The sequence below is a fragment of the Hemicordylus capensis genome, chromosome 1 (genome assembly GCF_027244095.1).
Source record: "Hemicordylus capensis ecotype Gifberg chromosome 1, rHemCap1.1.pri, whole genome shotgun sequence".
In the NCBI taxonomy this organism is placed as follows: domain Eukaryota; kingdom Metazoa; phylum Chordata; class Lepidosauria; order Squamata; family Cordylidae; genus Hemicordylus; species Hemicordylus capensis.
In genome coordinates this window covers 371,428,574-371,445,060 of record NC_069657.1, presented here as the reverse complement: position 1 = coordinate 371,445,060, position 16,487 = coordinate 371,428,574, and positions in this window count along the sequence as shown.

The following is a 16,487-nucleotide window of genomic DNA, read 5'->3' as shown; positions in this document are numbered from 1 at the left end:
GCAGATCTTCGTTTCCTGCCTCCTGGACTCTCTGGACCTCAGCACCCCCTACTCTTTCTCCCTGCCTGCTCAGCAGCCTTACTTCTTTGTCCCCTCTCTGCTAACACCACACTTGTTTTTCCTCATCCCTGGGCCTATATGTCATTTCTCCCAGTAAAATGGACCTTTTGCAAAGATAATTGCTACCAACCTTCTTTTTGTCGGGGTCCAAAAGGGAAGTCCTGCTCCCCCCCCCCATGCATATTTTTCACACAGGCCATGATTATTGTGGGGATTTAACTTCCAAACAAATGATTCTTCGTGAAAAACTTGGAGCAATCCAGTCCCATGTGAGGAGAGCTCTGCTGTACATATTATCCATGCATAGAATATTTATACATTGCTTTTCAACCCCACCCCACCAAAAAGTTCTCAAACATTATGCATGTTTGAATTGAAATGTACATTTTCAAACCGCAGGCATGGAAGAGCAATTTAGATTGGGGATCATGATGCAGAAGTAGAGTGTTAACTCTTTGGCCAGGTTCAGATATAATGGGGAACTGGAGGCAGAGCAGGGAGAGGTCCCCTAAACTGACCATCTCAATACAGGAAACCTCAGTTTGGACCCTAACTCAGCCCAAGGGTTGACTCACCAAACTCCAATTTGAACCCTTGGTTTGATGTGAGATTCACTGCTCAGGCCTCCAGTTAGCAGCTGCCTCCATTACGTCCGAATTCAGTAATGCAGGCAGCCTTCCCTGGGACTGGAGTTGAAGGAAGGAAGTTCCTCTCTCCCTCCATCCTAATTGGCTTCTGCAGCTGTCCATCAATCAAAGGAGGAAGCCCAGCAGCCAGTTCCCCCTTCTCTCTGTAATCTCTCAGAACGTCCTAATTTGGAGGATGTGGAGGTAATCCTAACGTCCTAATTTGGAGGATGTGGAGGTAAGCGCAGGGGATGGGGAATGGAACCATGGGTCCATTGAACCCTCATTCTGTGTTATGTCTGAATTTGGCCCTTGCCTCTGCATCAATGCTCAGTGCAAGTCACCCCCTGAAGCATCTATACTGTGGAGGGAAATCTATACAGCAAGGTTGTTCTCATGAAAATTTACCTGCCCTATAATTCATGGATGTGCCACTCTACAAAGCTCTATGATCCCATAGCTGCCAACATGCACCTATTTTCCCATTCACCTGAATGAAGAAAATAGGGACATGTTGGCAGGTATGGGATCCTGAAGCTGGAAGAGTAGATCTACTTCCTGCTCCTCCGTGGCCATTCAGAGGGCAGCTCCTGATTTAACAAGGTTTTTCAGGCTACTAGTAGCACAAAGCATGCTGGGAAGGGCTGCTAGATCTTTGGAGAACTTTCCATGCCTGCAGCTCCTGATTTCAACTCCTGATGGACGCCTCGCCTGGTGACTTGTGTGTTTCTTGGGTTTGCTGATCATCTGCTGCTACTGGGATAGGAGCTCTCTAACCCTCCAACCCACCCACCCCAAATGGTTGTTTGAACAAACCTAGTGGCACATAGTTCCTGCTTCCTGGTACAGACTCAGGGGAAGGTGTAGAATTTCCTCATCCCTGTGATGGTGTGTGTTAAGTTGGTAGAAATGAGCAGGCATGCTGCTAGTAAAAAAAGACACAGGGAGATTGTAGAGATAAAGCCTGGAATGGAACAGCCAAGGCAGAGGGTTGTAGCAGAGTTTGGCCCCTCGGGATGCAGAGTTCGGACCTTCTGATGCAACCTGCTGCTCACTTTTAAGAATGATCCGTAATCTTCCATCTCCTTCCAGTACTCAGCCTGTATAATTGTGTGTATAACCCAAATACTAAAAAGACCATAGCTGACATCCTGACTACATTTACTCAAGGAAGTCCTATCAAACTTAAAAGGACATCTTAGGCATGCCTAATGGGACTTCCTTAATATTGAAGCTATTCCCACAATCAGTAGAAAGTGGGCTAAGGGAGCCCTGCCCCTTTTCTACTGATTGTGGCAACCACCGGGCCCACAGGTGAGCCTAGTGGTTCCAAGGCGGCTAGCCCACCTAATTCCCCCTCCCCTTAAATGAGGTTAATGGAGCAAGTGCTCCGTTAACCTCATTTTTTTGCTCGTGTGCCACCACCGCGCATGGCAACACATGATAGACACCCCACCGGCCTCAGGGGTCTCTGCAGAATGCCCCGCACACTCACGCAGGGCATCCTGGAACTTCGAGGGGCCACATGGCCCCCCAATCTCCACAGCCCCCACCGGCTCCATGATGGAGCCAGTAGTCATGTGGACAGCCGATCCGCCCGCCCAGGGCTGCAGGCATGTTTGTCTCCGGGGAGAGTGGGCTAAGCCCGCTCTCCCCACAGACCCACCAGAAGCTCTTCTCAGTGATCGTGAGAAGAGCTTCATAGTCTTTTTAGGAATGCACTATTCCTCTAGTAAATATGTCAGGCACTCTCAGTCTGCACTGACTCTTCTTCCAAAGGAAACCCGAATCCAAGGTACACTGTGGGCCCCTGCTCACTGCACAGGGAAGTGGGACAATCAGAGGCTGCATAACAATATGTTCATAATTCTCATATAATACCTACTTTGGCCCTCCACTCACTTAGTAATGGATAACAATTGAAATAGGAACCAAGATGAAAAGGCCCAATACGATATTAAGGTCATTCACATGACCAAACTGTCTTCCCCCACATGATCTGAGCCTCTTCTGGGCGCGGCCCTGTGAATACCCACATGATGAGCACTGCAGTGAGCCTGGCAGAGATCGGGGGTGCTGGGGGGAGGAAGCCGGGGGGAGGAAGCCTCCCTGCTGCCAGGCTGCTCCTCCCCCACCCCCAGCTGCATAGTTACGATGGCTGCCAGCAGCCCAGGATCAGGTGCCAGGATCAGGTGATCAGGAGAGCAGCCTGATCTCCCACACAACTGGCAAGTGAGTAGGAGGCATGAACTTGTCCTCCTACCTCACTATAAGCTCAGTTTTAAAAGCCGGGCTACCTGGGGGAGGAGTGACAGGATTGAGAGTGGTTCTGACACTTCACACAATCAGCCCTGCCTGGGGTAGCCCTGTCTTACCCCCATAGAGTTGGTCATGTGAACAATGTTAATATGTATCCAATGGTAATAGGTATCCATGGTATCATAGGGACTGGAATGTGGAGGGAAACTAAAAGCTGGTCTAGATGCACTACATTCACCACAGGGAATTGCATCCTATAGCAAAAATACCCTTCTCCTTGCGTTTTGTCTGTTGGAACTCATCATGTCGGAGATGGGAACATGGCATATTAGTGTGCCTCTTTCCCCCTTCTCACATTCATGGTGGTCACCAGCCAGGGCAAAAAAGCTCACTCCCCAACTCTCAGGGTGAGCTCTAATCACCCTGAGACAGCCAGTTTCTTTAGCTTTGTGGACTGGACACTCATAGCAATAATGTCACCAGTTGTTCCCCGCACTCTGGGCACCATAACTAGGAAGGATCTTATTCCCTGAGAAAAGCATCTTCTTGGCAATAAGGAGAGGACATACCAGTACTGATCATGCAGAGGCCTCTAGGATGTCCTCTCCCTTCACACTGAGAAGAACATTGGTCAGATGGCAAGGAAACCTGAGAACAGAGTTGCCTTTGAGCAGAGCATCAGTATTTTCAGGCTTCCCTCCCACTTCAGTCGTGCTATTTCCAGACATGGAATTGAAAGATGCTCCAGAGACCTCAGCATCAAACTGCCAGGACTGGAAAATTAATCCCAGGTGCTGATCCCTGTGGCAACTGTAACATCTAGGCAAGCTCTGAGATGACTGATTGGAGAGGGCAAATTGATCAATGTGGCTTGGTAATCTGTTGAGAATACATTGGTACACAGGAGTCTGGTACTCTTCAGTGAATTGGCCTCAGAACAGTAGGAAGTTTTTCTTCTTCTAAAGCTTGCCATTACTTTCTCAACCCTCTAAAAAAAATTGAGCCGTGATTGATTTGGCTCTTCAGAAAGGTCTTGTGTCATCCCTTTCTCAGTCAGTTCATCCACCACACAGTTTACCTATCCCTTTCTCTAGTGTTCTCTCGCTTTAAGTTCCAGTGGAATTCTGAAGAATTCCAATTCCCAGTCTGAAGAGCCCCAATCCCCCACTGATTATTTCCTTACACATCCCCTAGCAGGGGTTGGTAGTATTAGTACCCTTATTGTAACAGGCTCTCACAAAGGGTTACTTGATCCCATAGAGCACTTTATACACTTTACATTCTGCCAGAAGTGCTCACCAGTGGATAGCACAATAAATCTGGGCACTTTATTTTTTAGAAGAACCATAAAAGGTTTAACACAGAAAGACTGACTGAAGAACCACAAAGGGACCCATAATTTTGTCAGTTCCTAGTTTCCCCTTATTGGGAACCAATTTTTTTGGCTGCACGTCAATGGACAAGGTAGACATTATATAATATAGGTAAAATAATGCAGAAATATAATCCTGAGTTCAAGACGGATGTATGGCAGTGATATGGAAATTGTTCTCCCCGGGAAAGTTCTAGGAGCTGCCAAGGAAATGCAAGTTTGTCATCACTGCTATGCATGTACCTTTAGTGGATCAAATAACAGAGTGATGCAGTTTGAATGCAACTCAGAAATGCATATTGTGCAAAAATGCATATTCTGTATATTTGACAAAATGTACAGTAAGATGGATGATTCTTTACCTATTTGCTAGGTTAACAGAGATATAAAAATGGAATCCATTCACACCTGAAGTTCAGGAATTTATATGTAGTACAGTGCACAAGCAATGATTAAGTAATACATTTCAAATGTGTTGCACACAAATGCAACTTTCATTTGATCCTAAGGGCAGGACTAGAACCAATGGGTTGAAATTGCAAAGAAGCAGATTCAGGCTACACAATAGGAAGTTGTTTGACAGTGGAACGGTTTGAAACATACATTGGTGGACTTCCCTTCACTGGTCACATTCACACATAAGAGTAGGGATGTGCACGAACCGGTCCGGAGGCCATGTTGGAGGCCTCAGAACCAGATCAGAACTGGGCCGGGCCGGCAGTCCGGCACTGATGGGGGTCGAACTTTAAGGGCGGGGAGGTAGTACTTACCCCTCCCGCTGCTCTTCCCCCTCCGGCGCCGTCTTTAGAAGTGAAGTTTTGGGGGCGGCAGCGTTCCTCCCTGCCGCCCCTGCCCCCGTCGTTGCCAGGAAGTAGTGTAAATAGCAGCACGCATGTTCCCATTGCGGTGCGCGTGCGCCTGTCGCCGCCGTGCACGCACGTGCCGCATACATCACATGCAGCGTGCGTGTGATTTATGCGGTGTGCGCATGCATGGTGGCGACAGGCGCGTGCGCGCCACAACGGGCACATGCATGCTGCTATTTACACTACTTCCTGGCAACAATGGAGGCAGGGGCGGCAGGGAGGAACGCTGCCGCCCCCAAAACTTCACTTCTAAAGACGGCGCCGGAGGGGGAAGAGCAGCGGGAGGGGTAAGTACTACCTCCCCGCCCTTAAAGTTCGACCCCCCTCAGTGCCGAACCGTGCCTCCGTGGTTCCGTGCACACCACTACATAAGAGGGGACTGGAGTTGCAGGGACCCACAGTTTCCTTACCATTACATGTGTACACATGCAACTTCGGTCCCATTCGTAGCATGACCTGAGTTTGTGCTGAGGAGGCTCCAATTTGAACCCTTGGTTTGCAGTAAGTTTCACTGCTCCAAACTGAGTGTCCAGGGAGCCTCCATTCTATCCGAATGCAATACTGGAGGCTGCATTTGGCTGGAATGGAGTTGAGGGGGAAAGCTCCTCCCTCTCGCTCCCTGATTGGCTGTATGGGCTGTCCTTCAAGCAAGAAGGAAGCCCACACAGCCAACTCCCATACCTCTCTGCAGTTCACTGACTGCAGAGAGGATGCTCTCCAGAACGTCTGAGTGTAGATGGGAGAGCGGGGAAAAGAAGCATGGAACCATGGGTCAATTGGTTCCACACCCATACAAATGCGGCCCCTAGAGGTTTGCAGTTTCGAACAAGAGGCTGGACAGTCATCTCTCAGGGACACTGTAACAGTTTCCTGCACCGATCAGGGGACTAGACTAGAAGACCTCCAAGGTACCTTCCAACTCTATGATTTTCTTTTAAAGCTATAAGTTCCAGACTGATTATAGAAGACCAATCCTTCACAAGAGCATATACTCATTAAAGGTGTTCATCTGTTTTGCCTGAGACTGCAGTCTAATATAGGTACACAGATGTGCGTAGGCATAATAAGCATCCCACCTTCCAAGAGCAATAGGTATGAAAAAAACTGCAGACCCTGAAATGAGCACAAAAACAGCTTACGAAACAGGCCCAATATGAAGCATCCAGAGAGATGGTGAGGAGATTGCAGTGTGGTGCATGAAGTGAGCTGTAGTATGTTCTCAGCCATGCGCTGATAAAGTGTGGAGTGTGGGCTCAGTTCAAACCACACAAGTGTTGCCAACAGGGATGCTTCCAAAGTTCTCCTCATAGAAATATCTCCCCGGAATTTGGAATTCCAAATTTACTTTTCTTTGTTTCCATAGTGGAACCAATGGATTCTAAATCCTTCTTTCATTCATTTTTTTTCTTTCCAAAAGTTGATGGATGCTGTGCACATGCATTTCCCTCCTCTTCATTACCTATTTGCAAATGTGTATTGATAAAAAACACTGCATAAAAGTAATTTATTGCAGTTGTGCACAGAGTCATATATTGTTATTATGTGATGCTGTACCAATCTCCAGGGGCACCTGTATGCATCAGCAAAATGCTTTGCCTCTCCTGCAAAAAAATCCTGATAAAATCTTATGAACAATTGCATCAATAGCAGACCTGACTATGTTGAAACTTCTGTTTTGACTGAATTGGGGCAAGAGAGTAAAGCTAGAAAATGTTGGGAGAGAAGTAAAATAATTGAAAATGGAAGAATGCTGTGCAACATTACATGCGCATTGCAATGTAACATTCTCGCAGCTGTGCAATAGTGATGTTGCACTAAACACAAGAATTGTGCAAACTCAGTTGTGTCATTGATGGCCTTTGGAAATAATAATCAGTTATACAATTGAATTTGCATTTAGCACAACAGCACTCCTGCACAACTGCATGGACACTACATTGTGACATGAGCATAATATCATGCAGTATCAGTAACTATGTGTGGGGGAGAGGACTTTCCAGTGTGGCAGCAGCAACATTTAAAAAAAACTATTTTGCATAGGCAGCAGCAACAAAGGTCCTTGTAGTGGGCATCCTGGCAGCTGTCATTTTTTACTGCAAAATGCCACAACAAAATGGTTGTTTCAAAGAAAAGCATGCTACAATAGCTGCAACCACACTGTAAACCCCCATCCCTGGGGCAGTTTGCCGCATAGGCAATTAGAGGCAATTGCCTACAGTGGCAAATCTTGTGGGGGAGGGAAAGTTAAAGCTTTTTTTTTTTTAAAGAACACTTTTAAAACCACCGCTGAGCAGCGTTTTAAAAGTTTTTTTAAAAAACTTTTTCTCACAGTGGCGAGAGCTCTGCCTGTCTCCCAAGCCATGACAGGTGAAGTCGGGTGCTGGATGGTGGCAGAGACAGAAAAAGAGCTCTTCACATGGGCCCGCCTTCCTTCCAAATGTCATAGATTGGGCCGATCTGAGTCGATTTGGGGCTTCTACGTACGCGCGTGTGCACGTGCACAGAGGCCTGAAATCGGCCCGATCTGTGACATTTGAGAGGAAGGCGGACCCATGTGAGGAGGTCTTGCTGCCATCTCTGCCATCCCAGATGGCGGAGATGGCAGCAAAAGAGCTCCTCACAGAGCCCCGCCTTCCTCCCAAATGACCCAGATCAGGCTGAATTCAGGCATCTGTGCGCATGCATGTGCATGCACAGAGGCCCAGGATGAGCCAAGATTGGCCCGTTCTGTGTCATTTGGAAGGAAGGCGGGCCCGTGTGAGGAGCTCTTTCACTGTCTCTGCCACCACCAAGCGCCAGACTTCAACTGCCATGGTTTGGGAGGTGGGCGGGCCTCTAGAAGTTCTCCCTGCTTCATTGCCGCCAACAGTGGCAATCTTAAAAATTTTTTAAAAACAGATTTAACTCCTCCCCCGCCCCAAGCCCTTTACTTGTAAAGGGGAACCCTTGTCCCTGGGGCGGCAAATTTTTGGCTTCCTATGGGTGGAAAAAAGCTTAATCCATCCTTGCCCATCCCGTGAATTCTTTCACACAATCCCTCCTCACACATTAGCAAAATGCTCACACATTTCCCACATGTGAATAGGCAATGAATCGGCGGGGTGGGGAGCATTTTAACTCAGTCTTGTATGCTTGAGAAATAGCCCACTGCAGGGGAGGGCATGCATGCGCATGGCACACACATATCTTTTGCACATAGGGCTTTTCCTCCTACCTCATTCAGCAGCTGGGTACAGCTGCTGGGTATGAGGAAGCCCTCCAACCCAGCTGCTGCTTACTGATCTTGATTTCTCACCATCATGGAAGGAGCCCCTGACCTTGTTTTCCCCTTGCAGATGAACAAATACCAGGAGTGCACACAGCTCCCAAACTAGGGTAGGAGGCGTCTCCTACCCTAGTAATTATTGTGTGAACCACTCTGCTCTATAGCACATTATTGACATGAAGCACATGTTAAATACTGTAAAACTTCAGTACAAGGCATGGTCTGAAATGCTTTTTTTTTTTTTTTAATCTCTTTTGAAGGAAGTAGGCTCATCTACTGTGTGGAGACCAGACAACAATGTTATTTATCCATAAAATATATAATCATTGACTGATATGATGAGGAAAATTACTCAAAGTAGTCCCATTGGAATTAAAAGGGAAAGTTAGGCAATGCCTCATTTGTCCTTTTAATTTCAATGGGATTACTTTGAGTAATTTTCCTCATCATGTCAGCCACTATATATCAGGATAGAATTTGTCTTTCCAGGTTACAGGATAGAAGAGTCCCCTTCCAGTATTTATTACAGTCATTCTCACAGCTGATTGTGCTGGGGTTGGGGAGGGTTGAGGGGAAGGCAGGATTCTACCTACCTTCCACCACAGGACCACTGTTCTTCTTGCGTGGCGTGCTTATGCACCCACATGATCCATGATGTGGTGAGAAGTGCAGCGCTCCAGACGCCCAGCCTCCAAGAATCCCACAATGCACTGCACAGGCATAATGCAGCATTGAGGAAATCCCTGAGGCCAGGTCGCTCCTTTCCCTGGCCTCTATGATTTAAATGGCTGCCAGCAGCCCAAGAGGAGCTGCTGTCAGCCCATTAACGCACACAACTGGGCAGTGGGATAGGAGGCGTGCTTAAAACCCAGGCTACCTGGCAGAGGAGCGACGGGATTAGGGATGTCCCCAAATGGCTCATACAGACATGGGTGGGGCAGGGAGTAATTCCCTTAAGAAGCAGGTAAGTAGGTCTTTACGTGCTCCACTGCCACCCTGCCACTTTTCCAGGCACCGTGCTCGCTGTAGCAAAGGCTACGCAACAGCCAGGTGTGTGCCAATGTCATACGTGCAGGCTGCAGGGAACAGTGCCACAGCCACATGCTGCCTTTTCTAGAGTGAGTGCGGCACCTGGAAAAGTGGTGGGGCAGCAGCAGAGCAAGTAAGGACCTGCTTACCTGCTTCTTAAGGGAATTGTTTCCTGCTCAGCCGAACCGATTCAGCTGTGGTCACCCAAGCCAGTTCGGCACTTCCCAAAGGAGGTGCCAAACTGGTTCATGCACATCCCTAGACGGGATCACTCCCAAACCTGGAGGTTCTCATGACCAGCCCTACTTGGCTAGCGCTGTCCTACCAGGTAGGACTGGTTGTGAGAATGACTTCACTATTTATTTCTCCAGGTGCCATAACAGTGGAAACTCCATGTACTGAGCAAACCCAGAATATTCATACAGTATTTTTAACAGTGCTCATCAGAAAGATATATTATCCAATTTTCCTTGTGTATGTATGTGTAGTAGTTGTTGTTTAAGGGTTTGAAGATTTCCCCCCAGAGTCTAGTTGAGATAATACTTACTGATAAGCACGGGGGAGCCAAAGATGCCCTGATCACTTTGTCAATTTCAGCTCTCTGTGTTTAAAACAAGATAGTGATTTCTGGTCATGTCACTCCAGCAGTTCAACTGAAAGATTAAAAGCAAACACTGCTCAAATTCTAATGTATTTTCTCCTGCAGCAAGTAAAAATCTGCCAAATACATTGAACTGAAATATCTGCAGCATTAAATATGCAGAAAAGGGAACTTTCCAGTTTTTCATTTATTTCCACATAAGAGCTTTGCTCCAGTTCTGTATTGTTGGAAAGGAAGTCCAATCAATTTTAAATTGGTTTAGAAACAATATAATATAAAATGTCTCTCTTTTTACCCAGAATTTGCATTTTAATTGCTGCGCCTTGTGCCCTTTTCTCCCCAAATCCAGGGATTCTATACATATGTACAGAATTCTGGAAAACAATCTTCGTGATCATACCGACATTGGAACACATCTATCCATATTTTCATACAGACAGACTGACACCCTTTAAGATATCCAAGTATGGAGGTTCAAATACACATATATTATATCATACGATGATATAGCAAGAGTAAGATCTTATGAATTGTAAAATTGAGCCTTCATGCTGGCAAATGAAGGGTGGGATCAAATAACAGGGTTACTGTGCCAGTGAGGCTAACATCACATCTTGTGGCTTTTGTCAACACCAGATGCAGCATAATGGTGGTGTGTAAAGATTTTACCGAGCATTGGAATAGGCAAGGAATTAGTGAATGGGAAAGATGGGGAAATGGCTGCAGCCAATTTACCAGTGTACCATTCCAAAGGCTTTTAAAGCATCAAAGCCAGTTCAGCCCTATGCAACTGTTATAGTGTGAAATGGTACATGGTATGCTGTGTGCTGTGCTATGCTTATGCAACAGTAACTCATTACAAAGGTATTGCAGCTAATGGGATTTTTCTCACCAAGAAACCCACTAGCTCTTTCATTGCAAGCCAATGTATTCACCTCTGCAGTTATGTACATATCTACAGGACTAGATTCTCCAATGCATGAGAACTTGGCCTTGTGAACCCATTACACAAACCTTTTCTTTGTGGATCCATGTGCAAATATACTTATTTACTAACTTTTGTTGTGTACTGCCTCTTTAAGAGTTAAGTTCAAAAGACCTCAGAATCAAAGGCAATGTGAGTGAGCTGGGAAGACATTTGCAGCAGAAACCTGTGTTAGGAGTTGAGCCTTCATGAGTTCCTCAAGGGGCTGAACAGTTCTAGACCCAAACAGATTGGAATCTGGAGTCCTCAGATAAACTGTGCTTTTATTATTTAAGTATTAAGTATTGCTTTTTCTCTCCATCAACCTGAATTTTATGGACTGGGCTTCTCCAGTGATTTCTAAGCAATAAATAGTTGAATAAAGATCTGGTGGACAGGGGCATAATTAGGAGGCTTTCTTTCTTTCTTTCTTTCTTTCTTTCTTTCTTTCTTTCTTTCTTTCGATAGATAGATAGATAGATAGATAGATAGATAGATAGATAGATAGATAGATAGATAGATTTCTATACAACTCTTCCAAAAATGGCTCAGGGCGGTTTACACAGAGAAATAACAAATAAATAAGATGGATCCCTGTCCCCAAAGGGCTCACAATCTAAAAAGAAATGTGAGATACACACTAGCAACAGTCACTGGAGGTACTGTGCTGGGGGTGGATAAGGCCAGTTACTCTCCCCCTGCTAAATATAAGAGAATCACCATGTTAAAAGGTGCCTCTTTGCCAAGTTTAGCAGGGGTCTGCTAACCAGTAGGGTAATTAGGGGCTGGCCCATTGAATTCCCCAATGAATTCCTCAGAGCCCCAAATCTCATCAGCCACCTCCCTTCTCCATGACTTCCAGAAAGGAAGTATCGCAGTGGAAGCAGCTGTACAGAGCATGGGAGAGAGTTCCTAGCCTCAACTAGCTCTCTGCTGCTTCCACTTTCATAGGTGCTGTATTATTAGAGACTTTAAAAAACAGACATAACTGTTCTTTTGGGGATATGATTGAGTTTAATGATCAAAGAGGGGTTGTGGGCACTGGCCCCAGATCTTTTAAGTACATAGCAACACCCCTGCTGGTATGTCTAGCTATTCTCACATATCCAGTGATATGTGATACAGATGATATATCTGCTTCAGAGACACCTTAAAATTGAAATTGCAAAAGCAACATTTTGTTTATTTTTAAATTATTATTATTTTATATACCACCTGACTCCAAAGGCTCTAGGTGGTTCACAAAGATGAATACAATACAAACAAAATAAAACAAACTGTTAAAACAACAATTTAAACCATTCAAAGGTTACTAAAAGCCAGGCTACAAAAATGCGTCTTAAGGGCTCTTTTAAAGGCTAATAAAGATGTTAAGCCGTGAATGTCTATAGGGAGAGCATTCCACAGCCCAGGAGCGACTATAGAGAAGGTCTGCTCTGGAGTCACCGCCAGACGAGCTGGCGGCATCCGGAGACAGACCTCTCTCGATTTTGAGATCAGACTTTGTTTTCTTTTTCTTCTTCATATAACTGCTGAGTTTAAAATGGCTGCATTAAACCATGCTGAAGATTCTGATGTGGATCAACAAGTGTCTTAGGACCCTTATGCTGAAAGGCTATCCTATTACCTGGAAACCAATAAAACAGAAGTGTCCAGCACTGCTGTATATGGGGCAGAAACATCTGCAGTTGCTGGCTTCCAGATAAGAAGATAGGGCACATGGCTTGTTAAAATGAAAGCCACAAGGAGGCACCTTGATATTTTATGCTTTTTTAAAAAAAGTAAATTAAAAATGATAGTGGGGAAAGTAACCTATCCAGTCCCAACCCAGCATCTATCCAGTAGCTGCTGCTGGTGTCTACCTTATGTTATGTTTCTTTTTAGACTGTGATCTCTTTGGGAACAGGGATGCATCTTATTAATTTGTTTTCTCTACACAAATCGTTTGGGGAATGTTTGTCGGAAAGTGGTATATAAATGTTTGTTGTTTTAAATGTTTTTCTTTAAAACAATGAAATTACAAAATCAAACTAATGGGAAACAAAGCAAATGAAAAGATTAAAACAAAAATTAAAACACACTTTTGCACATGCCTATATTACTTCAAAAAGCCAGATAGGCATGTGCAAAAAGTCAGAATTTAGTCCCAAAATGGATTCTATGTCCTCACATGACCACTATCACGGTTGGCATACAGGCAGAATGTAATCTGGATGCAGAAAGTAAGTGGGGGAAATGGTGTACAAATTGGTCCTCACAGAGGCGTATCCAGGGAAAATAGCGCCTAGGGCAAGCAATGAAATTGCGCCCCTTGTCCAGACATCCAACACCCATCTTTCAGATAACTTTACCATAATATCAGCTGAAAAATACAAGTCAAGCTCATTAATCTTTTAATTTTTAAAAAACAATTTAGAAAACTACAAATTTCAGTATGCTGGAGCTCATGAAATACCCAAATACTATGTGGAGGTATACTTGGGAAACTAATGTCTAATTCTCTACTATGCATTGTAGCATCACTATTACATAAGTTTTTAAAAGAAATGGAGAATTTGACTTTTCCCTATTTACTCTGAAAATAATTAAAAGATATGCAGAGTAAACTGTGTCACTGCTTGGAATATATTCTAGTATTTCAGAAAGACAGTTAAAATGAGAGAAAGAGAGCAAGAAACTCCCAGTGGGCCTTAATACTAAGGCTAATTAATACTAATTTCACACTGATTGAAAATGCTGACCTTTGGCCGAAATAAACAAATAAACATAATAAAACACTGATTGAAAGACAAACTCACCATTAATAGCCATATTATTAAGACATCACATTTAACTGACTTATAACAAGAAGCAAAGAGCAAATGAATACAATCCTAGCTCATAAGCTTCAGCTCATTATTCACAAGCCCTGATTCTCTGTACATAGTGCCAAACTGAATATGTGTACAGTGACTTATATTATATTAATTTTTTTAAAAAAATACCTGTAGCCCCTAAAGGCTGTGGGGTGGGTCTGCAAAGGTTCCCGCTCCCCTCGTTGGCCTCTAGGGCTTTGCAGGGACCATTTGAGCATGTGTGGTGGCCATTTATATATATATATATATGGCCGCTGAAAACAAAATGGCCACCACACATGCTCAAATGGCCTCTGCAAGGCCTGGCATGGGGGCCTCACAGAGGCTATTTGAGCATGCACAGTGGCCATTTTGTTTTCAGTGGCCATTTTTTTTAAAAAAAAAATTTTTTAATGGCGCCCCCCCTTCAAGTGGCGCCCGGGGCACGTGTCCTGCCTGACCTACCCCTAGATACACCCCTGGGTCCTCAGCAGTGTTCCCTCTAAGGCATGCACATGTACATGCACTCACATGTTTTTCGATGTCCACTCAGTTAATTTTAGATCCCACTCAGGTTGAATCAGGAAAGCCCCACTCTGAATGCACGTGTGCACACACTGCCTTGATACTGCCACCCAGAACAAAACTCATTCAGCACACAGAGGGGGGAAAAAATAGAACACTGGTCCTCAGTGGCAATAAAATTAGTGGGTAAAAAGGTTGTTGAGGCAATATTTAAGACAGCAAAAGACCGAAAAGAAACAGGTAACAGCAGTTATCAGATTACTGAAATGCCTTCCCACATAGACGCCACAAGATAGAGAGTTATGGAGAATCCAGCTGTCCTAGCTTTAATACAATCTGAAGCTAGTCAAACAATTCTCTGCTGCAACTAAGAGTTTTTCCTGCTTGCTGCTAGGTTACATATGGGATTCATTTTAAGATCCTGTTGATTTTTAAAGCACTGCTCAATTTGGGCTCTGATACAACTAATTGAGGTTTTGGTTCCCTGTTGCCCAGGTCATGCTCTGCACTCGGCAGATATTGGACTGTGGGTTTTACAGACATTCCAGACTGTTACAAGTTATTGGCTACTGGAAATATTTTCATAGTATATCCTTCAGCTGCCACATGCTTCTAAGAATTACAATCATTACAGAAAAGTTCTATAAAGTCAACATTTTGGCTAATTTACGGCCAGCACACATCAGAGCTGCCATATGACGAGTACTTTAAATGCTTCACTTGGGCAGCTAATTACTTCTACTTGGTTGCAAAGCTATTGATATCTATCTAAACAAAAGAGAGGAATATTGCAATAATAAACTGCAACAAATCCCCCCGCCCCCCCAAAAAGGAAAAAAAACCACCAGATATTGTTTGTGTTCATCTGATAGTCCTTGATTTCCATGTTTTGATTAATAAAAACATTCTTGATTCATCTTGTGCTAATCAAAGGGGTGGGGTTTTAAAAAGCAACACTGTACCAATAGCAACACTATTACTATCCTCTTCCTCATTGATTTGGGACCTTCGGTTTTCCATCTCTCCTTTACATCTCTAATCTTTCACATTGTAGTGTTCAAGATTGATTTTGCTGCACACTCTGTTTCCATGACTCAGTCCACAGCCCCCAACACCCCCCCCACATTTCACTGATGAAAATAGGGACATGCCTGTGAATGTGTAGGGGGTGTGGTCAAGGACAGGTGGACCCGTTATCTGTGGGGGTTCGTTCCTGCAAATTTCAGCAGGTAACAAAACCGCAGATAATGAATCATTGGGGCAATGGGAATCAGGGGATTAGGTTCCTGCATGGAAATGTTTTTTTCCAAAAACTGGAGAGAAATGGAAAGAAAATGCCATACCATGCTCTGCAGGTCTCCAGTTGTCCAGCAATGCCCTCTGAAACTGTCCTTGACAAATTTTCCACAAAAAAAATTGCAGAGAGTAATCCTCTGTTCTTTTCAACAGAAGAGCCACAAAATGGTTCCTTTAAACAAAATGTTGTCCAAAAATTACCTCGAAGGTCACTTCTGGTGAACTAGGAACCATGGATAAATGGGTATTAATCCTTTCTGTACCAACGTATGCCGAGGTCGGGTGCCTATTTATGGACTGCGGATATGCAGAACCACGAATAGCGGTACCGTGTGTAACAAGGTAAACCTATATGCCATACAAGTCTGATGACAAACATACCACAGATGAAGAAGAGATAATAAAGTGCTTTTATTATCCCAGATTGTCAAAGTAAATGAGCCAAACCAATACCCACCAACATTTTGCAAATTAAACTAGGGATACACTTGTAGCAACCAATCATCATACCAACTATTACTGCCTGTCCCCCATACCCACTACTGCACGTTGCTGAAGACTGGATTCCACCTGCTATATGATGTGAACTGAAGAGCTCCTTAGTGTTGGGTGCCCAACACTAGAGACAGGAAGTAGATTTAATATCTACAGATTCCAGGGAGGGAGCTGAATCCTACAGAATAACAACTCTAGCAACTCACATGAAAAGAACTGAACAAGGCAGCCCCAAAAGGGACAAAAAAGGGACAGAGATTTACCAAGGACAGAATACAGCGAATAAGGTACTGGT